The sequence below is a fragment of the Corvus hawaiiensis genome, chromosome 3 (genome assembly GCF_020740725.1).
Source record: "Corvus hawaiiensis isolate bCorHaw1 chromosome 3, bCorHaw1.pri.cur, whole genome shotgun sequence".
In the NCBI taxonomy this organism is placed as follows: Eukaryota; Metazoa; Chordata; class Aves; order Passeriformes; family Corvidae; genus Corvus; species Corvus hawaiiensis.
The window spans coordinates 64,096,086-64,109,967 of NC_063215.1; the positions used below are offsets into that span (position 1 = coordinate 64,096,086).

The 13,882-nt window shown below is 38.8% G+C and overlaps 1 protein-coding gene across 1 annotated transcript in view; it reads right to left on the reverse strand.

Moving 5' to 3' along the window:
• AIG1 (androgen induced 1) overlaps positions 1–13,882 on the reverse strand; it is a 123,544-nt gene that overhangs the window by 87,870 nt on the left and 21,792 nt on the right. The window lies entirely within an intron of this gene.

Genomic DNA, 13,882 nt, shown 5'->3' on the forward strand with positions numbered 1-13,882 from the left:
ACATCAGGTAATCTCAGGTAAAAAATTAACAAAACATGGGCTTGGTTCCCAAATTACACAGTAATTCGTCGAAAAACATAAACATATGCTTAAAATTCATACAGTATGTTTTTCAAAGCAAGCATGGAGTCCTAGTTTAGAAGTCTTACTGTAAACCTAAATTTTCCACTGACTAGGAGTCTCTGACTAAGCAGAAGAACATCCATAAGAAATAAGAATAGCACATACCCAAATTCTGCAAAATACAATTTATTATCTGCATACATCTTTGCAGAATTTGTACTATAATAAGGCAGACAGGCAGGCAGGAAGGAAGGATGGAAGGAAAGAAATACCAAACAGATGTTGGCTACTAGGAAGAAATCCAGAGATGTGTAATGATTGGATGGATTAAAGTACATTTCCTTCCTCAACAATCCTTATATGACCCAAACACTTGTAAATTCTGGCTGTAAAGCTGTAAATGACAAACATTCAAATGGCCCCTGGATGTGCTTGCAATTCTGCTGCCATTGCTCTCCCCTCTCCAGGCTGTAGCTACATAGAATTTGCTTGATAAATAAATGAAGCAACATTACAAAACATTCCCTGAAGCTGTGAGATGTGACAGACTATTAGTGCTAGAGCTGTATACTGCGCTAGAAAAAGGTATTACTATTTCAAATGACTGCTTGGAAAAGTTAAAATCTTCTACATAATTTTTGAAAAGCCTTTTAAATGTAAGTTGGGGCTTTTTGGAGCTACTAAGAACTCCTAATGCACTTTTTCATATTATTTGTTTGAAACAAGCACTTAGCAGAAAAAAATCTTCCCATACTCAGCCCTGCTTTCCACCAAACAGATGGCCTATTTGGAGAGCTGAAATAGAGGAACTAATTATGCATTTACTTGACTTATGAGGAGATATGATACCATCTACTATTCACTCAAGAGTGTGAATGCCAAACAAGACAAAACTGGGGGAAAAAGTATACCTAACAGTAATGAGATCAATCTGGGTGTTAAAAAGTTTAGGCTGAGTACCAGGAAATATTTCCTAACAGTGAGCTCTGTCAGACCATGAAATAGTTTCTCAGAGGAAGTGGTGGAAGCCTCATGGCTTGAGTCACTCAAACCGATATTGGACAAAACACTCAATAATGTACTGCAGGGAATAGTATTATGCTGGCAGGGCTTGGAAGAGTGACTAATGGATTGTTTGCAGCTCTAACTCTGATTCCCTGAAATGGTCCCTCTCCAAAGAAACACAGACTCAAACAATCATACGCCCACTTTCCAAGGGAATTGAGATTGCATATCCACTAATCAATCACAAACCGAACAACTTCTCTCCCTATTATCCTGTTACGAACACAGAGCTTCAAGAGAAAATATAATGATATCACTGGGAATAAGTGAAAACTCCTAAAGGGAAATACCCAAAGATTTCAAAGGGTCGGTATGAAGCAGACTATTCTACAAAAAGATTAACAAATAAAAATCCATACAGGAAAGAGAAAATTACATCTTTATTGAGAACATTCAGAGCCAATGAAAAAGTTGTGCAGTGTTCAGGGAGGAACAGCTACAGCTTATTCATACAAATAATGTACATACATTCACTCCATTCATTCTACTTCCTTTCCTTTCTAGAATGCACAAGAAAACTCTTCTGACACCTATCAACATTTAGGATTAGAGTGAGGACCTCCAGAGCTGCATGAGTCTCAGCAGCATTACAGTAATAAACAGAATCAGTAATGATTTACATCCTTTTTGGGCCTGGCATAGGAAAAGCATAGCATGCAGGTACTGGTGGTTTTTTGTATGAAATGAATTTTCAAAGTCCATGCTCCTCGGTGTGACTGCTGTCTAACAGATGTGAAAAAAATCACAGCAAGGAAGCAGAAGCTCCCTCTAAACAATGTTCTCCAAGGTGCCCTGGTGTTACCTCAGATTTAGGATCACATTTTCAAAAGAGAGACCTTATTTCGAAAATCTGCAGGTGATCAATCTGTACATGAGACATCCTCACATTGTTAAACAAACAGCTGACTTTTTTTTCCCTTGGAAATGTAAGCAAGAACAGCATTTCAGAGGACATACTTTCCAGTTTTGCCTCTAACTAGAGCTTGAAGTAAAACAGTGATTTAGAAAATGACAAATTTGACAGAAAACAGACACACCTTCCCTATACCATGTAAGAGTATAGATAGATAGTACAGATAGTACAGATAGAATCAGAAACTTCTAACCAGAGTATGCAATCCCAAGAAAATAACTGAACAGGTATAAAGCACTTATTGCTAACCCCCTTTTCTCCTAGAAGCCTAAAGGGGCCACTGTCACTAGAGTTGATACCACAGTACCTTTAACTGTGATAACGTAATAACAAGTAATAACAATGGCCATCTAAAGGATATCAGCACACAAAACTCAGAGCAGAGAAAACACGTTAAGTTGCTGCATAAACAGGACGAAACCAAGCAGCCCAGAAACCTTCTCAAACAGTGAGATGTATTGAATTATATATCACAAAAGATTGTTCCTATGAACGATTAGAATAAACTAGTTGTACGTGTCTGTCTACTACAAGAAGATAAGGACTTGCTTCTGTAGGACAGTTTTTGCACAAGGTGTTCATTTCAGGTAGCTAACAGCCTCCTCATACTCCCCCTAATTTGACTTCTTAGAGTCAAACAGAAAACCTATTTCCTCATAAACCTATTTCCAGGGCATGAAGACTCCCTTCTCCCCCATGCCATGGAGCTCCATGGTGTAGACAAGATCTCTGCACAACGGATGTTATGAAAATTCTGTTACTAGTCTTACCAAGACAGAAAACCCCCCATTAAATTCACCAAATCTAGATTTCATTCTCTTTCAAGTTCGCTCTCATCATCAGAAGCCGTCCTCAGAGCTCAGGGCAGACGAACTGGAAAAGTCTCTGCAAGCACTACTACTACTCAAGGGTATTTTTTCCTCTGCCTACCTGTGATTATGAAAAGTCACTGTCCTCAAGTTATCATTTTCAAGATTAACAGCACTTACTTCATGTAGCCCTCTTATGAAATAAGGCATCACTCTAGGCTGGCAAATAGACAGCACTGCCAGAATAAAACATGGGAGTAACACTCACAAAATCCACAAGAAATAACAAAAAAGCACTAAGTAACCAAACATAACCCATATTATAGGATGACTAATTCACAGAAGGGGATCAGGGAGGCCTCACTGATCCTTGGGGGCTGGGAGCGGCAGGGGGAAGTCAGGACCCATCCCATCCCCAGCCAGAAGCAGGGCAGCCAGTGGCACAGGGCCAGTCCCAGCTGCAGGGCATCACCTCCCTGGGGATGGGCCACCAGCTTGCAGGTGGGGAGCAGACATAACCTGACCCATCAAACCACTCAGGCTTAAGACACATGTTGTATTTCCATAAGAAGATGGAAGTTTAGCTCTACCAGCATGCAAAATCAAGTTGCTGAAGGTTGTAATTTCTCTCTTATTTCAGATTTTACAATGTCATATACAGAACATGGTCTGATTTTCCTCTTCAAACAACGGAAAATTATTTATAACTTTGGAGTATCTATTACTGCTCACTGTCATCTTAGCTTTAATTTCTCCAGCCTCTAGACATCATTATTTGCTGTACAAATGAACTATGCTTCAGCAGTTAAGACTGTTTCAAGTGTTGTTGTGTATTGGGCTGTTTGCAGGCATGTGTGGACAGCCTGCATCCTGTAACAACAGCTCAGTTATCTGTAGTTGCAACATACAGAGCAAGTCCAGGTTAGGTGGAGAATAACAAGGTATTTGTAATAGAAAATGCTTCGAATGAAGTCATGGGTCATAGCTGCTTAATAAATATATTACTGTTCTTGATCGCATGGAACGACTGATTCTTCCGGTCCATTGCCATTCCACCATTACTCACAAGCACACTGATTTATTCTTGTCACTTCTCCTTGCCTCACTGTATCTTTATTAGTTATAATAGCAAGCAGAAGCTGGACAACACATAATCAAGTACTAAATCTTAGTATCAAAGAAGCTACAGACTTCAGATAAGAAAAAGGCAAATCTTTGTGTTTACAGACAAATGACAGAGAGGCATAAAGAAATAAATGAAAGAAGCAGCAGCCTTTTAAGTACAAAAAATACAGTGTAATACATCTACCCACTAAACCTACTATTAATTAAGGTGCAAGCACCATGAAAAGCACTGTGTGCTACCCGGAATCATTATTTCTGTGCAAGGAAAAGGGAAAAAGACTCGTATCTCAAAGGTCGGAGTAAAAAAGAAGCATCACCCCAGAAGATTCATTGACAGCAAGCTGAAGCAAGCGGGCAAAGCTCGTGTTGCATCTTCTTCCACACCAACTGCACTGCTGTGGTTGTTTTAGGTTGCTTTGTTTCTTAAGCAGTTTTCAACACCATACGCCACTTCAACACAGAAAAGGAACACAGCCCCTGGTCCATCAAAAGCCAATAGCCTCAGAAAACAAATACATCACAGAGAGAAGAAAAGTAACAGACAAGGCAACGAAAACAGAATAAGCCAAAGGAATAGTTAATGCAAATGCCTTCTATTTCACTTTGAATTGTTACTGGTTAGGAATCCTGAAATACGTATTTCTTCTACTCCTCCTGTCTCTTTTACTTACACCAATTAGAACTAAAAACTACACTAGTAAAACATGACACTTATTTCTATCGGAACAGACAACTGGATAAAGGCACAGCCTTATAAATGTCCAGCACTGCCTTTACCCAAGCTAATGACTCATGTCTCCCTTTACAGCCTTCAGTGGGGGGACGGCTCTTCTACTCAGGATGTTGCACATGAAGACTAGTCCTTAGTAGGAAATCCACCTTCATTGTCATGGTTTAGTCATATGATACAAATCTACTTACAAAACATGCCTAATCCCTTACCAAATGATGTAAATTCAGGGACTCCTTTAAATATAATCCTTTACTTTCTACATAACCTCCTGTGGTCTCTTTCTTTGAAGCCCACCAGTACTATCCAAATATAACCAAGGATGGGGTTTTAAACCACTGAGATTTTACAGATATACAAAAGAATAAAATCTACTATGAAATTAATATGCATGAAAGAAAAAATTGTTTGACTCTTGCGTCTAGTTTTTATATGTACTACACTGTTTAATTCGTAGTGCTTAAGCACCTATTATGGAGCTGTGGAATGGGGACCAAGCTGTGTAAGGTAACAAGATCTTGTGTTTCCATGAGGAGAGATGCCTTTTAAAATACAGCCTGTTGGAATAAAAAATGTGTTTTAATCTGGACAGGCAAAAAAGCAACTCAACAGGCTCTTCCTTTCTGTCTTCATCTTCCCTCCACTTAACCCGGGAAAATCCCTTATTCTGGTACATTTACTGAAAAGGTTAAGTCTCAGACCATTCTGTCTTAGCATGATTCTTGACTGTCTTGTAAAGGTTTCCAAAACTCTGCAGCACAGTTCTTGGAGAGGTAATGTATTTGTGCTAACATAATTTTAAAAGCAGTTTTCATAATACTTTTAGTGCTTCTGTAAGGACAAATATTCCTTACTACAGCAAACTAAACTGAAATTTGGTACACCATCAAAAATATTTGGAAATGCTTTATTTTTTGACAGCAAAAAAAGCATCTTTATTCTTTTTACATGGGTGCAATACACCAAGCAAAAAAAGAAAAAATCCACAGTGGACAACTGAGGAATTCATTTTAAAGTGCTACTCAGTCTCAGTTGAGTTTCATAGATGACATTTCTAACATGATCTCAGCATGACAGAGTGTATGCCATCTGGCTCAGAAGTGCTAACAGCCTGGAATCCACTACCACATATCAAATGAAGAGATGGTATGGACAAATATACAATGTACTAAAGAAATATGAATAAAAATTGGAACAGATGCTGAGAAACGACTACATTTTCTCGAACCTTTTGCAATTTTATTAGCTGTGTCTTTCTTCTCCAACACCACGTCAGTCTTCTTCTTAGATTCATATATCTTACTTTGATCTTGGCTAATACACTCAAAGAAGCATGAAGCTCATTGTTGCAATACTTAAGAAATTATTATTCTATTTTTATCTTTATCTTTTTAATTGTTTTGACTAAACTAATTTTCTAATAATCCCCATCTTCTTCCTTGCTCTCTTATATTGTGAATAGAAAAGCTGCCATTACTACTTATTGTATCCTGCTTATAAGACAGTGTAATTTCATTAAATTTATATAATCCATTCAGTGAACATGTATAATACAGTTTATTCAGAATAGATTATGATTTTATTAAGTTATATATTTTATGTTTTTCTTTGGTAAAGCTTAATCTTATTAGGTTTATACACTGCTCAGAAGGTTATGTCATTATTTTGGCTTAAATGATAATTTTACACATTTCAGCATGATTGGTACACTCTCTGCAGCAGTGCCCTTACAGTCAAGGCAGGAAAAGCAGCTCTCTAGACAATGTCTGGGATAGATAGCTAAGAAGGTAAGATTTGTTCTTCAGCTGTTTGTGCTAAAATGAGCATAAGGATAGGATTTCCCATGGCTGGAAAGCCCCTAGCAGCTTGTAAGTTAATTACCCCAAAAAAGTAACTACATTTTTTATCAAGTACAAAACTTTGTCCAAAAAATGGTTTTCTTAAAACTCCAGAAACTTCTGCATTGCACCAGCTTTTTCATGTTTAGAAATACAGTTTGAAAATCACTACAAGGAAGCAATTTTGACAGATCAAAGAGTAACTGATTTTGCTTTCCATTTCTTCCCTTTTTAATGAATAAGGTTATAGCTGTCTTCTAAATTGCTGAATTTAGATAAGGCCATTACAAATGTATCTCAGCAACATGGTGACAAAGCTGGAAATGCAAATGAGAAAGTCACTACAATCTTCTGAGATACAGCAACCTCAATGCTGCCCTATATGGCTGTTGGAAAAAAAAAGGCTTTAAAGGTCTGTTTCCTGAGCACTGTGAAAATAGTGATGAATGACTCCACACATCAATCCAGCAAGACAGGCTTTTAAGTGATACCATCTCAGTTGGGCAATTCTCTTTCTCTCCAGGGAAGGTACGGGAAGGAAACATTGAGGGCTTTATCCCACTTCTTCATTCATCCAACAATACACAAATAAGTCAGTTGCAAACCCACTTTGTGAAAAACAGCTCAAATCTCTGATCAGGCTCATCTTTGGCTTTTGCTTAAACTTTTCTCCCTTCGTGCACTGCTGCAGCAGCTGAAGTGTAATTTATGACAGGTAAGTAAAGTACATTCATAAATAAAGTTATTACTAAGATAAGGATTTTCTGCAATTAGACCACAGCAAAGGACGCTGCTATTCAAGCTCCACTTGAAAAAAAGGCAGGACATAATTTTGTACATTAATCATAAAGCATGTGGTTCAATGAAAGGTGATCTAACGTGTTATACCGTCCTCATAAACACAACTACTCTTTACACAACACTTCAAGCAAGACACTGTTCTAAAGAGTTGCATCTCAGGAGAAAAAGAAATCTCATTATCTTACCTCTCTAAAGAAACCATGGGAAAACCCCTGATATAAACCAACTGCATTTAAATTAAATAATACAAGCGGGGGTTAAGCATTCACTAGGTGTGTGGCATTCCAACCACAGATGATAACACTTCCTTGCTTTCATTGTCTTTCTCATGAATCAATCTCAGAGGAAATGAAGTATTTGTTTCCTGATTGTTGTTGGTGAAAGCAAGGCGCAGGGAATTGAGTTGGCCAAGGCAACAAGGCAGCAGGGGACCCCGGGGATGAACTCGGGTGTCCTGACCCCTATGCAGTTCTCCAGGCTTTATATCAAGCCATGCACCTACACTCACTCTTATAGAACCAGCCATTTCCAAGGCACACACCTTTTCATTCCCTCCAAATGCAGCCATACTACTGTTAGCATAAATCCAAATATTTCTCCTCTTACGCAGCTCACAGTGATCAGAGTTTTCAAAGACCTGCTTTAGTGTATTGTCTTTCATAGTTAGATACTGTAATTATGACCAGCTGATCTATTTCTGCCGACAAACTAAAGTAACCAAGGTCTCTAACACCTTTGGAGATCTTCTTGTCCATTATACCACTCCCACCTTCACCATTCTTACATCATAGTTCATACAGCAAAAATTGATTTTTAACAGCTAATAGTGAATATGTATTTTTAATTTTTCCCCTTGTTTTGCTCTGTGTAAGTTTGATGTGCTGCAATTTCAGTGTGGTGTACACTTAGCTTCTCAGCATCCTCATAGGACAGGTCACTTGAGCAGAAAATGCACAACCACCCTGTCTGCTCCCTGGAGACTGTTTTTGGAGAGTGGCCTGAAAAAGAAAACAGCATGGAGCCCTATCTTGCCTTACATGCTCATGAACACAGACACAGCTCAAACCTCTCTCACTCATTTTTATTCTAACCTACTTTAACTGTTCCTTGAGTTTCCAAACTAACATTTCAGACATGTCTGTTTATTGCCCTTCTGGCTTGCTCACTACTTTTCATTTCATTTGCAAAAGAAAAAGGAGGTTAACTATATGGAAGTTTAAATTTACATCCCCTTACACATTAGGGGAAGCCACTTTATAACAACTACCTGACATCACACCAGGTTCCAAACCCATGAGATTTAGATGTTCTCCATCAGCAATAAACATATTTTTTTTTATCAGTAAGCACTATGAACTCAATAATAGGCTGCCCTTTTTTCTCGAAGAAACAGAAGGTTCAAACAACACCTGTTGTAGCTGGTAAGAAAGTAGCAAATTACTCCAGTAAAGAGACTTTGCTGACAGTGAGCATGGTGGTTTTGATTTTCCATGGCAGGAAAAGCACTTTGTAGTAGCTTGTAAACACGGCAGCCCAGGATGGAAAAAAAGGCATCTATGCCTACCAAAGAACACAGCCTACTGGTCAGCTGAGCAGGACACAGCAGGAAATACCATCAACTGGCCTCTGCGAAACTGCTTGGTCCTCCCAACACTCCTACCTTCATGCACCAGGTGGGTACATGCACATGCACTCCAAATTAACAGAGTAGCTGTAATTGTAATGCAGCTGGGGACAAAGGCTGTGCCCCTGCACATGCTGGGTGTGCTGAGTCACCCACAGGAACTCCCTGGGCAGTCCCGGGAACTCCCCAGCTAGTTTCTGTACAGATGAGATAATTGATTGATAGCTACTGGAACCCGCCCTGGGCAGTCCCAGCTCCACCAGAGGTCTGAGGAATCGATAAAAGAACTCCACAGGCAGTCCCAGTCCATGTTAACAAGATAATCAACTGCATGTCAGGAACTGGGGAGGCAGGGAGTTCCCAACAGCCCTGGCAACAACCCAGGCGGGTCCTGCTCTGCTCATAGGAAGTAAATGGTGAACTAATAGACACTATTTATCTGTTGAGATACATACATCATTGAACCGGACAACTTTTTGCACACAGATGAGACGATTTTAACTAGAAACTCATCATGCATACACTGGAGTGTTGACAAGGAACTACAGGCCAGCTGGAGCAAACCAGAAGTTTGGGAGGTTCTCATCCAAATGAGCTGAAAACACTGTTACAAGGGTACTTATCGTGGAGACTCCTATCATCACCTGGTCAGACTGACCTTACTGCCACAACAGTGACAACAGCAACATAAGAGTGTTAGCTAACACGTAAACCAATGTGTGTGTAACACGAACCAGAATGGTCTCTTAACAAAATGAGAGTCTACCACCACATAAGCTGGCCACAATGAAATGCCCCACAGATTTAAAACATTACCATAGAGTGTAAGAGCATTGGTCCAAGTAAATATATCTGATGCCACTGTCTGATTTTATGTAAGGTAACTCTAATTCTGATTTGCAGAATACATATTCTTTTCCCAAAACACTTGGTAAATAAATACTTTCCAGTATTCTGCCCTGCTCTTCACAACACAAAAAGAAAGCTGTTTACTCAGATAATGTTCATAAATGTTGGAGGTTTCTGGGCCGTGCCCATTTATTTATAAGTTGGCAGTAGCCCATTGCAGCACCAGGCCCAGACATCCCTGCAACAGAACAAAAAAACCTCTCCAGTCCAGACCACCTGTAACCACTCAACAAGAACCTTCACACCAGAGTCCTGGAGCAGAGCTGCTGACCAGCCCCTATCAGCATGCCTGTCTTGAGACATTCAGTTCTGACTAACAGCGAGACTGGGTCACATTCAACCTCTAGCTTTGAATCAGCCAAGAATCCTGGCTCAAAGACGTGTTACAAATTTTACATGACAGAGCATGACCAGGGCGCTGGACCCTTCCACCCCTGTGTAAGGAAGGCAAGGCCAAGTACTTAGTGCAGAGCTGAGCTGAGTCCACCTGGATTTTGAGCACCACCACAAGGGGCTGTTCTGTTTACACTCAGGAAAGCTTGGTTTGGATTATACCTGTATTCACCAGGAGGTTCAGGTGCAACACTGCACAGGGTTTTTAGACACCTGGCTAAAGTGAAAATCACAGCTCTCACACAACACTAATTTCCAAGGAGCAGACCATAAAGTGGGATGAAATTAAAGCAGAAATGAACTGAATATAGTGAAGAAGTATGTCTGGAATCCCAACCTCTCCTGCAAGGCACATAAACGAAGAATTTAAGTGACCTCAGTCAATTTCTTGTGTGAGATCAGCGCTCACAGCTTGAAGCCCAAAGAGCAGCTTTAAGGAATCCAGTGTTTAACTTTTGGGACTGCTTACTGTAACTGCATGGTGGAAGGAAAAGACAAATTCTTGGCATCAACTGTTATGCAGTATCAAAGTGCATTACTTGCTGACAGATGCACCTTCTACACCCATTTCAACCCAAAATGAGCTTAAAGAATAATTCCTGTCTTCAAGAAGATATATATTACTGACAATGTCAAAGGGTATGATGCCCACCTTTCCTGATAAGTTGTGCTAGTGTAGGAGAGAGCCCACAGACGTCTTTGGAACTTACATTGAGGTTCCAGCCCTTTGCCTGTATTTCACCAGGAAAATTATCTGCTAAAATACTTTATCTGGAGCAAGGAATAGTAATCAGAAACAAGGACTACTTCCTCCTGTCCCATCCTTCTCCACACAACATGTAAACTGGAAAGCCGCTGTTCTGAGTACAGGCCTTCGTGAATGCTCTGTCTACCATTTTGCCACTAAAATGATTGTTTTTCTTGGTGCGAAAACCAATATATTTTACAAATCTCACTGCAGAGCTCATAAATATCACATTTCTTCATGCGTTACTGAAACCTCAAGGAAAACACATGCCGGAGATGTTTTTCAAGTTCCAGTTAACTCAATCAGCTTACTTTGTTCTTCCCACTCCAATGAAGGGAAGAAACACATGTGAACTCTGGCCATATCCAAAGTTTGCTGTCAAGATCAGCCATTTTACTTCTTCATTTCTATTTATAAACACAGTTAGGTATTACAAGAGCCAGACTATTTAGCCATGAAGACTGTCAAAACAGATAACGTATTGTGTCTCACTGAATTACAAACTGGCTGGGTGCCTAGCCTATTGACTGCAAAGTCCACTCCATTACAGCTCCAGCAACGTCTTCTATCTACTTCAAAAAGGTTTTGAAAAGCAGACAACTGTGAAATTACTATATGGATCATACAAATTGTATTTGTAACTCCTTCTGTTGGTTACCTGCAATTATTGCTTACTAGTTCTGATGCCAACTCAGGAAGAGTAATACTTTACCAGAAAATCTAACTGATGACCTTCAGTCTAATGAGATACCACTCAGCAGTGATCTCCCACAGTATCCACACAGATGTGTGTTAACTTACTCTGCTGGAACTAGTGCTCTGATAAATTGTGTTCCTTATTTATTTAGGGAGCGCTCGTACAGCCACAGTGCGATCAAAATTAGTATTACATTTCGAAGAACTGAGTCCTTAGTGTAGTAGCAGTTACAACACAGTGATAGTTGTTATGAGAACCATGAAATTTTATTTGATTCACTGCAGGCATTGCTTGTATCTGCTTCCAAAATATCCAAAATAGATAACTAAAAAAAAAGGTAATAAAACCTACAAGTATGGCAAATTGAATACAGGTAGGCAGACATCTTCTTTTGAGTGGAAAACACTGAAACAAAACGATAACCCAGAAAATACACATTGACGCCATGTTAAAATACCACAGCTTGCCTCTATATGAGATTGTATTATCTTTTAGAGGAAAATACAAACTAAATACTGCTTTGTTTTATAAAATGCTTGACATCCAATCATCAACTTACATACATGCAGTAAAGTAAAAGCACATTGTGCTCCCCTAAAAAGGGTTTTCTTTTGAAGAAGCAGGGTTTATCTAGCTATGAACATAGTCAAAACATGTACTTTATCTAAAAGCAAAATAAGGCATAGTATTGCAATACAGTAGTATTATAAGTAATATAAAACTACTTCAGAAATTCCATGTCTATAATTACAACACCTGTATCAATGACAATTAGCACATTAATCCATAGTCAATTTGAAAAGTAAGTGAAAAATAATCTACAGCAGAAATGGTCATATTCTAACCAAATGTTTATTGACCTTGTATGGCAAAAGGATAACATGATGTCCATATTTTAAGTGTATTTAGCCTAAAAAAATTAATCTATCTGTATATCACAGTATTACTACAGCATTATAACTGCCTCTCTACAGACTTTATTTTGTTTTTTGTCATTACCACTTCCCAGATTTTCAGACTGAAGATGGAGAAAGTATTAGAGGGACTCTTGCCTCTCTAAACAATTCAAGAAATCAGAGAAGGAATCTGAAAGGATTTCATATACAACAGTTCTAGGTTTGCTTTCCCTTAATAGCACTCAGTCAATTAGCAATTATTTTGCTGCTAAATACAGAGACAACCAGCTTCAGATAGGGTTTTCTCTTGGGTATTATCAGACCTTTATCATCTTTTGAAGAAACTTGAAATTGATCAAAGAGATGATCTGTTTACTTATCCATCTCTTACTTAAATGATTCTAAGTGTCATATAGAAAGGGTGCTTTACATGGAACTGCCATAAACCAGCCTAAATGCTATCAGTGCATTACTCAGCAGTATAAACTGACTGTATATTGTAATATTTCTATCAAGCTATAGATTTTTTTAAAACCAACAGAAAATCATGAAGTAGAGACCAATGAATTGCTAACTGTCTTTAATAAAATCTGTCTCAGTCCTCAAAAGCAATGAAGTCTGCTTCCCTGATTTTAGTTTCTTTCCTCTTATTAATGGTAATCTTTTTAAAGAACTAATAAAAGAGGTTTTTCATATATGATTTTTTCATAGGTCATCGTATTTATTTAGATCAAAAAGACGACTAAGATTTACAGCAGAGATGTTCCCTATCGGTGGCTATTTCATAAGAAGGCAAAATAGTACATCCGTTAACGTCGCTGTTGCATAATAGCACAGGAGAAGCAACCAAGAGCAAAGCAGACAAATCCTCAGCAATCCACTGCTTTGTAACCCAAACCACTGCTTTAAATTCAGCTTGAAAAAAATACAGGAAACACTACTGTAGCTGGACAAAACAAAAACAAAAGCAATTTCTTTGTGGGAAGATATACTTGGTAAGCAGACTGCTACGTTCTGCACGACTTGCCATTTTTGGATGAAGCCTCTGATGAAGAAACCTGCAGAGAAATGAGGCCTAAGGCATCGATGCCATGTGAGCATTACGAAAACGTCACACTGAACACAACCTCCTAGTCAACCACAGGCAGAAAAAAGGACCCCAGTGTTCGGGAAGGTAACCAGATTTGTAAGAGCCAAAACCAAGTAACAAAATGGCAAACACTCCCCGTAAAGAAATTAAATATTGGTTTTGCTATACTCCTTGTTTTTTA